Here is a 15,682-nt window from a genome sequence, read left to right on the forward strand (position 1 = left end):
GGCATGATTTTGTACTGCTAACGTAGTTTATCAGTCAAAATAATTAGCAATCAATTACATATTTCAAATACATGTTTTGCGTGTGTATGTGTGTAGAATGGCAATGAATTCATAGTTTATTTTTAAACAATTGCTTGTCCAGAACCATGTATAACAACTTTTGATCAGCGATTTAAAACCTCTACCAGCGGACACAATTTCATAGGCAGACAGGATTAGTCATGACACCGGATTAGAGCGAGCTGAGTGACGCGATGAAGAACGCGCTCCAGCACGCAACAGTTTCAGAACCACGTCGTCCACATAACCGGAAGTGAGCAGCGCTACCCATACACGTGATTTTCTTTCGTTAAATATAAGCTTTTTACGGCAGTTTCCACATGGATATTAATCGGAACGATGTCTACAATATTTAACAACAATACTTTTTAATAAAGTCCCCATACTTTTCTTTTCATATCCTTGAAACATGCATTTAAGCCAATAAGACAATTTCTGTCCTGATGTGGTGAGTGAATTCACGTTTTATCATGAAAGCTAAACATACTTTTTGCATTTGTCAAAATATATTATTTGTCGTAATATTAAACAATTATTAATTAATAAAACGTATTAATTTCGTTTTCATGGATGACAACACTAATCCTATCAAGTCTTTCTGCAGAAATGCCATGATATGGGCATAAGAGTCACAAGTTCAGCCATCATTTAAATATGTTTTAAACCTATTATTTTCCCTATATGTTTTCGTGCAGAAAAACATGTTTCACTTGTTCAAGACCTTATAATAAATGAACATTTTAAATGTCACATTCTTTGTGTCTAAGTATTATGTGTAACAACATGAACGTGAAAGAAATAATATGACTGAATATACAGTCAAATGGGAAACACTTAACAACATGTTACACATTCATTAATATATTTTTAAAATAATAAAAAATTGTATAGTCGAAGTAATAGTAAACTACAGTTTTTGTGTCCATTAACATTAAATCTCCTCATACTGGCCCTCATTTATCAAAAGTGCGTACACCAAATTTCCAGCGTACACCTTGCGTACACCCAAACCCACGGTGACTTTGAGATTTATCAATATGGACGTTGGCGTACGGCACGCTCAAATCCTCCACCAGCTCAGGAGGTGGTGTACGCACATTTGAGTTAGTGTGAAAATGCGCAGAAAAACAATTCCTAACACCACAAAACGCACTGACAAGATATGCTATATGACCCACTGTTAAAAACCACAACAACAACCATCAGTGTTTATTTTTGTGCAACATGAACGTCAATGTTTAATTTGTGTGACTTTACCAAAGCGTTTGATTTGTAGGAATATGTAATCCTCCAGTCGCGAGCCTGTGCGCTTTATCTGACGTTTCAGGCCCGCTGGCCCGGCTGCTGCACTGCGGACGGACTGGGACTAAAATAATTCAGACTGACAAAATAATAAAAATGACCATCTTTTTTTAAATAATAATAAAATCAATAAAAACGACACTCTTCTTCTGAATAACAAGCGTCATTAAGAATAATAATCATAATAATAAGAATAAGAATCTTACAAATCGTCATGTAATTATTAATGTGAATGAATCTTACTCCACATCACATCATCATCACTATTGTACACCCCAATATATGTGCCGTGATACGAAATTAAATGCTAATTGTTTCAAAACGTGCTGTAAAATAATGCATTGTGATGGTAATTTATCATCCAAACAGCTTTAAACTGCTGGAGTGCGCTTCTCAACCTCCACACTATTAAGAGTACTCGTAATTTGGGTCCATATTTTGTTTTTGTAGGTGCCTTTAATTCCACTCTTTAAACTCCCAAATAAAACAATTTCGTTTTTTTTCCCCACTTCCCTGGTGATCGGCTCGATGGGCGCGTCTCAATCATCTCACTAGTTCAGTAGTCAGAGCACTGATCAGGGAGTCAGCCCATTGACTTATGTCCTGATCAGTGCCCTGACTAGTGGACTAGTGAGATGATTGAGCGCGCCCGATCTCCACGTCGGAGAAGTTTCGCTTCTTTGCCGTCTTCCGTGTGTCCATGGCGTAAAATGAGGGCGTGCGGGAGGCGGAGACTTGAATATATAGGGGCGTGTTATTCTAATGACGATCGTTTTCAGCCGCCGCATTTATCAAGGGCAAGTATTGCGTACACCTGGATTGCAGAGGTGCGCACAGCTTCATAAATCAGGCGGTGAGAGGAGTGTAAGCATAATCTTACGCCAACATATACACCAGTTTCTGCGCAAGATTGATAAATGAGGGCCAATATGTCTCGTCATACTATGTCCTAGTATTATTTTTAACATGAATGTGAAGGAAATACATACATAGGCTACACTACCGGTCAAAAGTTTCAGACCAGTAGCATTTTTAAATGTTTTTAAAGAAGGCTCTTCTGCTCACCTAGGCTGCATTTATTTGATCCAAACAACTTGTTTTTCAAACTCCCTCTGCACGCGATAGGATAGCGTTAAAACCAACCAGAGCAACGAAGGTGAAACAGAGCTTGTTGATAGATTAAACATTCACCATATCCAGTCGGCCAAACTCCGAACACAATCTTCCCTTTTTAAGAATGACTTCAGTGCTGTTCTTTATTCTTTTCTCAGAGAAAAGTTTAAATCCAAGTCTTCCAGAGTCGCGGTCAAAGATGATTCGAAAGACCGCCGTTCGGCAGTTTCTGTGTTTACTAGAAGCACGCAAGCACAACTCGGCCGTCGTCACTATGTTAAGCCCTGCCCACCGACTCTATACACAATGTGATTGGCCCGACCAGAGTTTGGCGTTTACAGCTCAGAAGTGTATAGAGAGTTGCTAGACGACACTCGCGGCAGATTAGATTTGCTGCCACTAGGGTGCGTCTAGATTTCTTGGCTAGCCAAAATTGGTACTGTAATGACTTTCAATGGACTGTAGAGCGGTGTATCCCCTCTCCCCCTCCCCCTGACTCGAGGTTGTCAGATAAGCTGCAGGATCCAGCAGGAACGTTTGTAGCTGCAGATGTGGTAACTAGAGCAGATCTGGCAACCCAGATGCCGAAACACCACTGACTTCGTGATTGGTAGATAGGTGGAGGGCGGAGCTTCAGGCCAAAACACAACATGTCGACATCAACATCAGTTGAGGGCTGCAACAACAACTTTTAAATGACAATATCCTGCCCGGACTACTGTTGTCAGTGATATAAGTATTTGAATTTAATGTCTAGTGACATATCAGAGCCATTTTATGATTAATTGAAATACATTTATTACATACAGTTCCTTTAAAATTTTGACAGCTCCAGGGCTTTTGTGAAACCCTTAATTTGTAGGGTTTTTTATCCCCGCCCACGGACCGACGAATTGACAGAGGTTTTTTAAGAAAATTATTGTAAGAATAGAGTGATGCAGGTATGACGTCACTTTGCAGGGAACTAGCATTACACTTGTAAAACTCTATACAATCCAAATAGGATTATCCTATAGGCTTTTGGTCTGATACTTACAGGTTTTTTTCCATCAAGCTAATTATTACAGATGAACACAATTTTTATAAATTTTGAAGCCTAAATACAGTTTAAAAAAGAAGAAGTAAAAAGCTAAAAGTAGGCTATAAACGGACTACACCACGGTCGCTCAACTTCAGCATCATCATCACTAAGCTTCTGACATCTCTTTCAGGTTTTATTCAAAAACATTTTCCCAGAATGTTTGAGTTAGAAAATTATGAGCATAATGAGGCTGTAAGCTGATTTTACCTTTTGGGCGTGATGACGTTTAATCTCCTCGACAGCCTCTGTAGTCCCATTTAGCCACCTGTTAGCAGCCGCCAGACACGGAACAGCTTAAAAAAATCACGAGCGGGGTAATACTGATGTACTTTATGTTGTAGAGTAAAAATTGAAAGTGTCTTTCACAGCTTGTTCACCACAGACCTTATTTCAGCCATTTAAACACAATCCCGTTCAAAAAACCTATTGAATTTGGGACGAGGGGACCAGAAGTGCTAAAATGCTAACTCGCTTCTATTTTGGTCTACGAGGTGATGTCATACCTGCAGCACTCTATAGGTTTATCCCTGAAAAATGTTATCATACTTTTCATATATGTGCACTTTTCAAATACTTTTCATACAGCATTATGATCAAATGGAATACTATGGCAACAGCTTTCTTGCCTGTACGTAGGGATGGGTATCGTTAAGGTTTTAACAGTATTACTACCCTTACCAATACTGCTCATCGATCCGGTACTTTAGCGGTATTCTTATCGGTTATATTTGTTATACTTTTTTATAATAAACAGAAAAATTAAGAACATAGTTAACCATTAAGAACAGTTAATCTGAAAATGTAAAATATCTAGGCTATAGCAAAATAAACAACAATGTTTGAACTATACTAATATAAAACATCAATTTTTTTGTGTTTCATATGTATACAATAAGAAGAAGAACAAAGTACAAACAAATGGTAAAATACATACAATAAATAGACAATAAAACAAACAAATGAAATACAGTGCTTAAATCTCAGGAAGGTCTAACATTACTGTTCAGGTAATGGCCTACAAAATACATCTAATAAAGTTATCAAATATAAAATACACTGTACAGATTAATAGATTCATAAATATATATATATATATATATATATATATATTATAAATATAAAAACTCCTCAATTTGTAACAAATTTTAACCGTGTATGTCACTGAGTTTCTTTGTATGAGCTGTGTTCATGTGTTGTGATTTCTCCTCGAGAGGCTACTAAAAGTTTGCTCAAAAGTATTTCCTTCTCAAGCAAGGCAGAATTTGACTTAGTAGGAGCAGATCGGGAGTGGCTTTGGACGGCAACATGCCCAGTGCATTATGGGTGTTGAAGTTTTCTGACTTGTTTGCCTAAAAGCCTTTCTACTGCATAGGCAGCCAACTTTTATTTAAATCCCATTTTGCCAGCAGTGAATTACCCCTTTGAATACGCTTCACTTGGTTTGATCAAATGGGTTGTGGATGTCATTTCATGTTGAGCTTGATTTAATTGGGCCTTTTTTATCGTTTTTTTTTTTTCAGGGAAAGGTGGAGCTGACTTTGGAGATTGTGAATGAGAAGGAAGCGGATGAGAGACCTGCTGGAAAAGGCAGAGATGAGCCCAATATGAATCCAAAACTCCATCCTCCCAAGTAATCGAACTCTCACTTAAATAAGTTTATTGTTCTGTGTGTTAACAGAAGATGATTACAAGATTTGTTTCTCTTTTAAACCTCTCAGGCGACCTGAAACCTCGTTCTTTTGGTTCACAAGTCCATGCAAGACGTGCAAATTCATAGTGTGGCGCAAATTTAAGTGGCTGTTCATCGGCCTGGTTGTGCTAGTCTTAAGGCATCTTTACACAGAAACCGATTCTGCAGGAGCATAAAATCACAACAATTTGCATTTACACAGACCGTTTAATCCTTCTCTGAAGCGGCATAAATGCATTTACGGCATTGAAGGAATTTTCCGTATTTGTGTTTTACAGGTCTTTTTCCATATTTTTAGTTGCGTTGCATTGTGGGAGCAAGAACCTCAGTCAGCGGGGCAAACAAATTTCTTTACACACACTAATCGCCATTACATGCATGGATCATCATCACTTTCAGTCAGATTTCGGAGTAGGATAAACCTCCCGCTTCTGAGGTAAACATTAAGAATTGTATTTCGTTTCTTTTGTCACTGTAGCAAAGTTCGATAATGGTAGGAAGGAAGAGGACACGGGGGTCGGCTGGACGGTTGATACTTTCTTTATTTTAACTCAAAACTTGTAATAAACTTCAACAACACACACTCCGGTGTGGATTCTCATAGACACTCAATCACTTCCGGGTCGGCACTTCCGGCTTCCGGTATCTCAGTCTCTGTGCGTTCGTATCAACCGTCCGATCTCTCTCTCTCTCTGATCTCCGGTTCCACCGAGGTTTTATCCCCTCTCCGCGCTCATTACTAGAACAAGAGACAGGTGTTATTAATCTGCTTCCAACCCACTCACGTACCGCTTGTCCCGCGGCTCTCTCTCCCGCTGCAGACCTCGCTGAACCACGCCCCCCTTGCCACATACCCCCACCGCCCGACTCAGGCCGGGGAGCCGTCCGGCCTGCAGGCCCCCCCCCCCCCCCCCCCCCATTTCTGGAGAGGAAATCGGCCACAGCCATCTGAGCACCCGGCCTGTGGACCACCTGGAACTTAAAAGGCTGAAGAGCTAGATACCAACGGGTGATCCGCGCGTTGGTATCCTTCATGCGGTGGAGCCATTGGAGAGGAGCGTGGTCCGAACAGAGGGTGAACTCCCGCCCCAGAAGGTAGTAGCGGAGGGTGAGAACGGCCCACCTGATGGCAAGGCACTCCTTTTCGATGGTGCTGTACTTAGCCTCTCTCTTCGAGAGCTTACGGCTAATGTACAGCACCGGCCGCTCTCCCCCCTCCACCTCCTGGGCCAGGACTGCGCCCAGCCCCCTGTCCGACGCGTCAGTCTGCAACAGAAAAGGGAGAGAAAAGTCAGGGGAGTGTAAAAGCGGCCCGCCACATAGAGCAGCCTTAACTCGGGTGAAGGCCTGCTGGCACGGCTCCGTCCATTGGACCGTATCTGGTAGCCCCTTTTTAGTAAGGTCAGTCAGAGGGCTGGTGAGGTCCGAATAATTTGGTATAAACCGTCTATAATATCCCGCCAGCCCCAAGAACTGCCTTACCTCCTTTTTGGTCTTGGGCCTCGGACAGGTTGCAATTGCGGCGGTCTTATCAATTTGGGGACGCACCTGCCCATGACCCAAGTGGAAGCCCAGATACCTTACCTCCACCCGCCCAATTGCACACTTCTTCGGATTGGCCGTGAGCCCCGCTCCCCTCAGCGACCTCAGGACCGCCCTGACATGCTGCATATGCCGCTGCCAATCGTGACTGTAAATCACGATATCGTCCAGGTAGGCAGCAGCATATGCGGCATGGGGACGCAGAATCCGGTCCATGAGGCGCTGAAAGGTAGCGGGTGCCCCGAACAAGCCGAAGGGAAGCGTGACGAATTGGTGCAATCCAAACGGCGTGGTGAAAGCTGTCTTTTCTTTGGACAATGGAGACAAGGGGATCTGCCAATAGCCCTTCGTTAAGTCCAATGTCGAATAAAATCGAGCCGTGCCCAGCCGATCAAGCAACTCGTCAACCCGCGGCATTGGATACGCGTCGAACTTCGACACTGCGTTCACCTTGCGGTAGTCCACACAGAACCTGACCGAGCCGTCGGTTTTAGGGACCAAAACGATCGGGCTCGCCCAGTCACTGTTGGACTCCTCTATTACTCCCATATCGAGCATTGCCCCTAATTCCTCCTGAACTACCTTTTTCTTGTGTTCAGGTAAGCGATACGGCCGGCTGGGAACTACCACGCCCGGCTCAGTCTCGATATGGTGCTGAATTAAGTTGGTATGTCCCGGTAGGGGCGAAAACACGTCGGCGAACTCCGCCTGTAATTTTGAGAGATCAGTGAGTTGGGACGGTGAGAGGTGATCTCCCCCAGGGGCCAGTGCGACCGATTGTGCTTTGATGCTCGCCTCTGGCCCGAGATCATCCTCTCCCCCGATCACCGTCGCCAACAACACTGATTCCACCTCATTCCATTTCTTAAAGAGATTGAGGTGGTATATTTGACGTGCTCCGTTCCTATCGGATCGTATCACTTCATAATCGAGGTCTCCAACCTGTCGTGCGACCTCAAACGGCCCCTGCCACTTCGACATTAATTTAGAGCTCGAGGTAGGGAGTAATACGAGCACTTTCTCTCCCGGTGTGAATTTGCGTAGTCTCGTACCCCTGTTATACGACCGGCTTTGGCGGTCCTGGGCTTGCAACAAATTCTCCCTAGATAGCCGCCCCAAGGTGTGGAGTTTTGTTCGCAAGTCCAGCACATATTGAATTTCGTTCTTGGCCAAAGAAGGTCCCTCCTCCCAAGTTTCTCGTAGGACATCCAGCACCCCCCGGGGCTGTCGTCCGTAGAGAAGCTCGAAGGGGGAAAACCCCGTGGAGGCTTGCAGGACCTCTCGCACAGCGAATAAGAGGGGTTCTAACCACCGATCCCAATTTTTGGCGTCTTCCTGTACGAATTTACGGATCATGGATTTAAGAGTGCGATTAAACCGTTCGACCAAGCCGTCTGTTTGTGGGTGATAGACGCTTGTTCGAATGGATTTAATGCCCAATAATCCGTACAATTCGCTTAACGTGCGTGACATAAACGCCGTGCCTTGATCAGTGAGGATTTCCTTCGGAATCCCCACTCGGGAGATTAAACGAAACAGTGCGTCCGCAACACTCTTCGCCGAGATGTTGCGGAGAGCCACTGCTTCCGGATATCGTGTTGCGTAGTCCACGATAACTAGCGCAAAACGATGTCCGCGTGCGGATCGCTCTAATGGCCCGATGAGGTCCATCGCAATTCTTTCGAAGGGGACCTGCATTAATGGTAGGGGGCACAATGGTGCTTTTGGAGCGGCCAGTGGGTTTACCAACTGACATTCCGGACAAGACGCGCACCACCTGCGCACATTGTCATGAATGCCTGGCCAAAAAAATCGGGTCATTAAACGATTCAGTGTGGCCGCCTGTCCCAGGTGGCCCGCCATCGGGTTAGAGTGAGCCGCCTGGAAAAGCATTTCCCGGCGGCTCTTCGGTACTAACAACTGGGTTGTATCCACTTTTGTCTGAGCGTCTTGGGTCACTCGATACAACCTATCCTTAATTATGGCAAAATAAGGATACGTGACGGGCAAGGCGGGTTGGAGGGACTGACCGTCGATAGTGTGGACCTGTTGGAAAGCATGTTTTAGAGTCTCATCTTGGGACTGCTCCAGAGGGAAGTCATCGCGGTCCGAGAGAATCAGTCTCTCGACCCCGCTCGGTTCCTCTGAAGCGGTTCCCAAGGGCCCCGTATCAGTCTCGCCAACCTGCACTCGCACCGCCCCGTTCCTAGCCTTGTTCTCCCAAGCGGCATCCGCGCATAACGACCCCAATAACGCCGGAAAGGCAGGCCAATTTGTCCCCAGAATTAGCGGATGCCGGAGGTGGGGACTAACCGCCACCTCAACACTATGATTTTCTCCCCTAAACTGTATCGTGACTGGGACAACCGGATATTCCACCACATCCCCATGCACACACCGCACCTTAACCATGCGGCTTGTATCCAATGCCCCCGGTTGCATCAGGCTTTGATGGATCGAGGTTTGGTTACAGCCTGAATCCACCAAGGCCTGATATGTACCCCCCTTGATACTCACAGGAATTTGGTACTCTCCTGCTTGATCAGGGGTGGTCCGCTGGAAGTCCGGGACCCGGATCATTGTCCCGATGTCCATCATCGGACATCGGTCCACAAAATGGTCCGGGTCGCCGCACCGCCAGCAGGCCAGCCCAGGGAGTGGGTTGGAAAATGAGCGCGGAAGGGGGGTGGAACCGGAGCCGTTATCCCCGCCCGACCCCAGCAGCCCCGCCCCCCTGGGCGGGGCCCTCAAACTCCCGTATTGCCCTGGGCCCATTCCACCCCGGCCTCTGGGGGGAATACGAGGGGGCCCTGGAGGGCGGGACCTAGGGAGAGGGACAGGGCGAGAAGGAGAGACAGAGGGGTGAGAGAGAGAGGGAGAGGTTAGTAGGGGCTCGCCGACCCCCGGGCACGCCACCAGATGGTCCTCCGCCAGGTTGATGGCCGTCGTCAGCGACGTGGGCCGGTGGCACTGGACCCACTCGGCGGTCTTCTTGGGGAGCCGAGCGATAAACTGCTCCAGTACCACCAGATCGACGATGTGGTCCACGTCGCTTCCACCGGCCAATAGCCATTTGCGGCACGCGTCCCGGAGCTGTTGGGCCATCGCGAAGGGCCGCCCGGCCTCCCCCCACTCCAGCGAGCGGAACCGCTGTCGATGCTGCTCGGGGGTCCGGCCGACCCGCTGGATGATGGCCCTCTTTAGGTCTTCATAATCCAGGAGGTTCGCCACCGGCAGTTGTTGGGCGGCCGCCTGGGCTTCTCCCGTGAGCAGTGGTATGAGGCGCACCGGCCACTGTGCCCGGGGCCACCCGCAGGCCTCCGCTGCCTTCTGGAACAGTTCGATGAAGGCCTCGGGATCGTCCTGTGGCCCCATCTTATGTAGGGGCACGTGGACCGGTGCGCTGGCGAGCACGGCGGCTTCGGTGCGAACCTCCCGGTCTATCCAGCTCCGGAACCTCTCGCGGTCCTCTTGCTGGCCGCGGACGATGGCCTCGAAGCGGCGCTCCTGGTCCGCCCGCAGGTCCAGCATGGACTGATGTTGTTCCTGGTGGAGGGCCGCGAGAGAGGTGATGATGTCCGCAAACGGCGTGGCGGAGGGTGTTGGTGTCGTCATGGCGGCGGCGCGGTCCTACTTCCTTCCCGGGTTTCGGCACCACTGTAGCAAAGTTCGATAATGGTAGGAAGGAAGAGGACACGGGGGTCGGCTGGACGGTTGATACTTTCTTTATTTTAACTCAAAACTTGTAATAAACTTCAACAACACACACTCCGGTGTGGATTCTCATAGACACTCAATCACTTCCGGGTCGGCACTTCCGGCTTCCGGTATCTCAGTCTCTGTGCGTTCGTATCAACCGTCCGATCTCTCTCTCTCTCTGATCTCCGGTTCCACCGAGGTTTTATCCCCTCTCCGCGCTCATTACTAGAACAAGAGACAGGTGTTATTAATCTGCTTCCAACCCACTCACGTACCGCTTGTCCCGCGGCTCTCTCTCCCGCTGCAGACCTCGCTGAACCACGCCCCCCTTGCCACAGTCACATAACCTGTTTTAGAGCGTTAATTTGGTATTGTATTTTAGGTGCTATCTGACTCGTCTGTCAGACCCGTCGCGTTAACCGTCTTGTATGTTCTCAAATTTAGCTGATATTTGTGAAGATGCTCTATGTATTTGTTACTGTTCCTGTTTTATTTATTGAATTATCAACTTATATTTGTTGTTGGTGTCGTTTAAACTTTATGTAGTATTGTTCCAAGCTAGGCATAACATTAACTTTTGTAACAACGTTAAGCAGCTGTGGAAAATAAACTAACGTTAACGTTACAATACGTTGTGGGTATTGGACAGTTAAGGCATCTTTACACAGCAAACGCGGCACAGAAACCGATTCTGCAGCGGCATAAAATCACAAAAATTTGCATTTACACAGACCGTTTAATCCTTCTCTGAAGCGGCATAAATGCATTTACACAGGAATTAAAATCGCGGGTAACAATGCGTTGAACATTATTTAAAACTACAGTTTTAACAAAGTTTTAGAAATTAATTTAAAACAAATAATGAAATAATGTCTAAAAATAGGCCTAAAATAAAAATACAGAGTTTTAAATAATTTTGTTCTGCTTGCTATATAGCGCTTTTGATGTTTGTCATAATTCTGTAGGCCTAGCCTACTGTAATTCTGCAATTCTTCTATTGTAGGCTACGGTATTCTATAGTTATTTTATATTTCTTAATAAAATTGTGCTTGATTGACAATGCTATAAATAAAGTATTTTTAACATTATTACGGGTAGATTACCGCAGGATTAAAAGGGGACTTTAAAAGAAAGTCACTTTAGAGCAGTCACAACAAACCTTCAGGGGTGTCGCATCCGTGGGGGATACACCCACAGTTTTTCCGGTGACAGGTTTCAACACCCGCTCTTTTTCTGCAGTTTTTCCGCAGTTTTCCACAAACGCCATACTGCAGTCGCTCCTCCGTTTCTCTGGCCGCTCTGTGTCTGTGCTCGCTGCGGCTGCTTCCCCTCCCTTTACATAATAGATATATAGATTATAGCTTAATGCTCTTTAAATATGTTGTTGCATTGTGAAAAGTCTCGGTGCATAGGACGGACCTGTCCGTGGTCGTTCTCCGTGGTTCTGACCAAAGAAGAGCGCGGACTCTCCATTATAGCATCAGGCTGCATAGCCTCTCTCTGAGCCCATAGACTGTAAAAGTGGTCAGGAATGTAATATTTCCCCAAAACAAAGTTTAGTTCTCAGCTCCTATAACATGAGCCCGAATATTGGACAATTCTGTTTAATTGTGAACAGAAAAACGTTACACACGTCAATCCATACCGACGATTTTGGTTCGCTTCTTATTTATTAAATAGGCCTATATAGCCTACAGACAGTTAGGCTATTTAATTAAAAAATAATGTTATAGGCTAATATTTAAACATAGCCTAACTATGACATTGTTGGCTACGTTTTCTTTAAGCCTTTGTCCAACGAAATTAATCGCCGGCGCATTTTGTTCCTTTAGGACAGTGGGAACAACTCGCTCTGTAATTTTTTGCCATAGGCTACAGATAGCCTAGGTGCAATACATAACCTAATTATAGACTATAAACTTTCTACTTTTATGTCACAATAACAACAAAGGCCGTGGATTCTGGGAACATATTGTTTATGCACTTCAAAAGTTACAAACGCTGTCTTAATTCATTTTTTTATTTTTTTTATTAAACTTTTATTAAAATTGTTATTAAAAACGATAAACTGCAAAAAGTTTGCTTCAAATTTTATGTGCGCTGATTTGTGGAGAAAAAGAAAAAAGATTATGACGGAAGAAATTGTTGAAGAGACAGAGGGAGCCAGGATTGTGTTCTGCACACTGTGTGATTGTCACTCGCGTGCTAGAGCACCGATTTGCCTGTGATCTCGGGCATTTGTCGGCGATTTCGCAAAACCTGTCGGCGACTCAAAATCGGGGCAAAAATCGGGCAGTGTGAACTAGGCGTAAGTGCTACTCAAGAGTCGCTGTCCATTTGCGAAGTGCTGTAATGTAACCTTATGGAATCGTTTCCTCTGAACGGTTCACCTAATAATTGTCATCTGATGTGGATTAGCAATCAAAACACGTCTATAAAGCAACTACCTACAGGCTGAGGCGCTGACAAAATGGCTGAAACAAAAATGATACCTTTCAAAAAGACGAAATCAATATCCTACTAGAGGAGGTGGAGCGGGAAAAGATATTATTTTCAACAGATTTAAAGGGCATCGTACAAACAAAGAGAAACAAAACATCTGGGAGGACATTGCTACCAAATTAAAAGTTAAAAGTCAAATTATTAGTTCAAAGATCGGGTAAAGAGGTCTGCAAGAAATGGCAGGAGTTTGCAAGCCTGACAAAAAGGAAGAGGGCACTGCAGCATTATCACAATGCACTTGAGTAAAGTTAAAGGTGTAATCTGCCGGTTGTGCTGTAGGTGACCTCATAACTCTCTCTTCTTAGAGCTTTACAATTACTCCAGAGCACTCGTAGATCTACGATCATTTTCAAGCAGTGTTGCCAACTTGGCGACTTTGTCGCTATATTTAGCGGCTTTTCAGACCCCTCTAGCGACTTATTTTCAAAAAAGCGACTAGCGACAAATCTAGCGATTTTTTTGGACAAACTTCAGCTACTTTAGTTTACAAATGTCGCCAGTACTGTCCTGCGAGCGCGAGGTCTTTTTTCCCCTCTGCCGTCCTATGCTGCCGTCACACACACCTCTCTCTGCGTCTGCCCTTCAGTGAATGGCTGAGGGGAGCTGCACGCGCACACAGACACAGTACACATGAGCACACAAGGTTGCCATCGATTTCTCACTTAATGTTATCTGCTTCTTTTGTTTTATATTTAAATAAATTAGTTATGATGAGTTCCATCTCTTGTGCTTATCACTTATATTACTCTCTCGCAGAGCTTTAGTTCATCCAGTTTCTCAATTCAGATTTTACACATCTTTTTTTTTGTAATTCACTATATCATATATTGTATGACAAAAAGGTATAGGAAATGAAAACATTTATTGGACAGTCGGCTGTATTATATTATTGTAAAATATAGTAGGCTAAATGAAAAAACGTTAGGCAGGCTGAACGCAAGGACGGCGTGATGACGTCACTAATATGCTAATTAACGCATGACGTCATCTAGCGACATTTAGCGATTTTTTTGGGCAGGCTTTAGCTACTTTCCTTGGAAAATAGTTGGCAACACTGTTTTCAAGTGCTACTTAAGTTACGATGCTTTTGGGAAACAGACCTTAATATTAAGGTCACTCGTACGATTGTTTTTACGATCAACTTAGGCTTACGATGCTTTTGGGAAACGCAGCCCTGGCTGACTGGCGGTTGTCACGACAATGATGTAGTTTAAGGCGGCACAAGTTCGCGTTCATTTACTCTGAATCAAAACCGTTTCTACATCGCCTTTGGGCCGAGGTGGGTCAGACCCGGCATATTTTAAGTCTGCTTTGCGTCTTTACACAGAATTTTGAGCAGACACAGACCCGCTTTAGAGCCGCCTTAACTCGGCTGTGTAAAGGCACCTTTAGTGCTATTATTCATTGGGATCTTGTTGTATTCATTACCAGTAAAGACACACTTCATCAATCCTTTCACAAAGGTGATGTTTAGACTTAAGATGTACAATGCTAATTATTTTGTATTTATTTATTTTCAGAACTTCATCTCCATGAAAATCGTCAAACCCTTCAATTAGAGTGCAGGAGGAGTTCAGCTTTTTGTCATTTTATTCATGTAATGTATTTGGCATTTCACACAGTGAACAGAAATGGTTCATTTTCTTTATGACAATCAGACCATTAATACAGTGTTGGTTTTGTTGTGGTTGTTTAGGTTTTTACCATTAATCACTCTTTGCACCATTATTAAATTCCATCATGAATTTTCAGTTTTTGGTTCAGGTTTCACTGATGTTTGGAAACATTTGTACACAAACCATGAAGTGTTTTCTATTGTGAAAGTCTTTTATTGTATTATATTCTCAGATCATTTTAAAGTTTATTGGTTAAATGTTTAAAATTGTTAAATAAAGACATGGTAATATGTGTTTTAAGTGTGTCAATTTGTCTTAAATTAGATTTCATTATTTTGTCATTTTATCAATAAAAACAATAAAAATGTTCCATTTACATTATCTAAGGGCACACAAATGCAAGTATTCTGGGATTGTGATATGATCAGAGTTTACTGGATGGAGATTCAGAAGATTATTGGTAAATCTTTTGCCCTTTCTCTGAGTATCTTTTGAACTGTAAAGCTGCGTTTTCTCTGCGTTATGATTTTCACCTAAAGTCTAATGCTTTCTTGCATAAATGTTCTCCTAGAACTTAGGAATGTATGTTGAATGCCTTTAATCTCTTGATTTCTGTTCATTCTGGTCCTGTCGCTCATTATACCTTCAGATTGTTCACCATTGTATGAGTTACAGTAAGATACCTGTCCCACTGTCGTGTTATTGTAAAACTATTGCAAAACAGAAACAAAAAATGGCACTTAAACATGGTATATTTTAGCAGTGAAAAAAAAAATTCAAATACATTTTATATTATTTATGTCCTTGTTCAAGCTCTTTTTCTGAACATCTGCATGATTGAAAATGTAATGTTGAGTTTCAGTTCAATAAAAAAGTGAATACCGGTAGTAAGTGACTTATATTTTAGATAGATATTAGGCATTATATTTTACCTCATGTACTGCACATGATGATTTTACATGTTTAAAGTATAAAGTATACTTTAAAAAGTATAAAACTTGCATTTCAATGAGGAAAAATGAACTGAATGCACCAAGAAAAGCTTTTGACAGAGCACAGTACCCGAGAACAATCCTT

General features: G+C 43.9%; 1 long non-coding RNA gene across 1 annotated transcript; it reads left to right on the forward strand.

The window, feature by feature from the left end:
* The first annotated feature begins 313 nt into the window (after positions 1–313).
* On the forward strand, positions 314–14,899 carry LOC137038054 (uncharacterized). Its single transcript, XR_010897360.1, has 4 exons — positions 314–508; positions 5,077–5,186; positions 5,525–5,682; positions 14,510–14,899. It is a non-coding gene; the product is annotated as an uncharacterized lncRNA (long non-coding RNA).
* The last annotated feature ends 783 nt before the right edge of the window (positions 14,900–15,682 follow it).

The sequence above is a fragment of the Pseudorasbora parva genome, chromosome 13 (assembly GCF_024679245.1).
Source record: "Pseudorasbora parva isolate DD20220531a chromosome 13, ASM2467924v1, whole genome shotgun sequence".
NCBI lineage: Eukaryota > Metazoa > Chordata > Actinopteri > Cypriniformes > Gobionidae > Pseudorasbora > Pseudorasbora parva.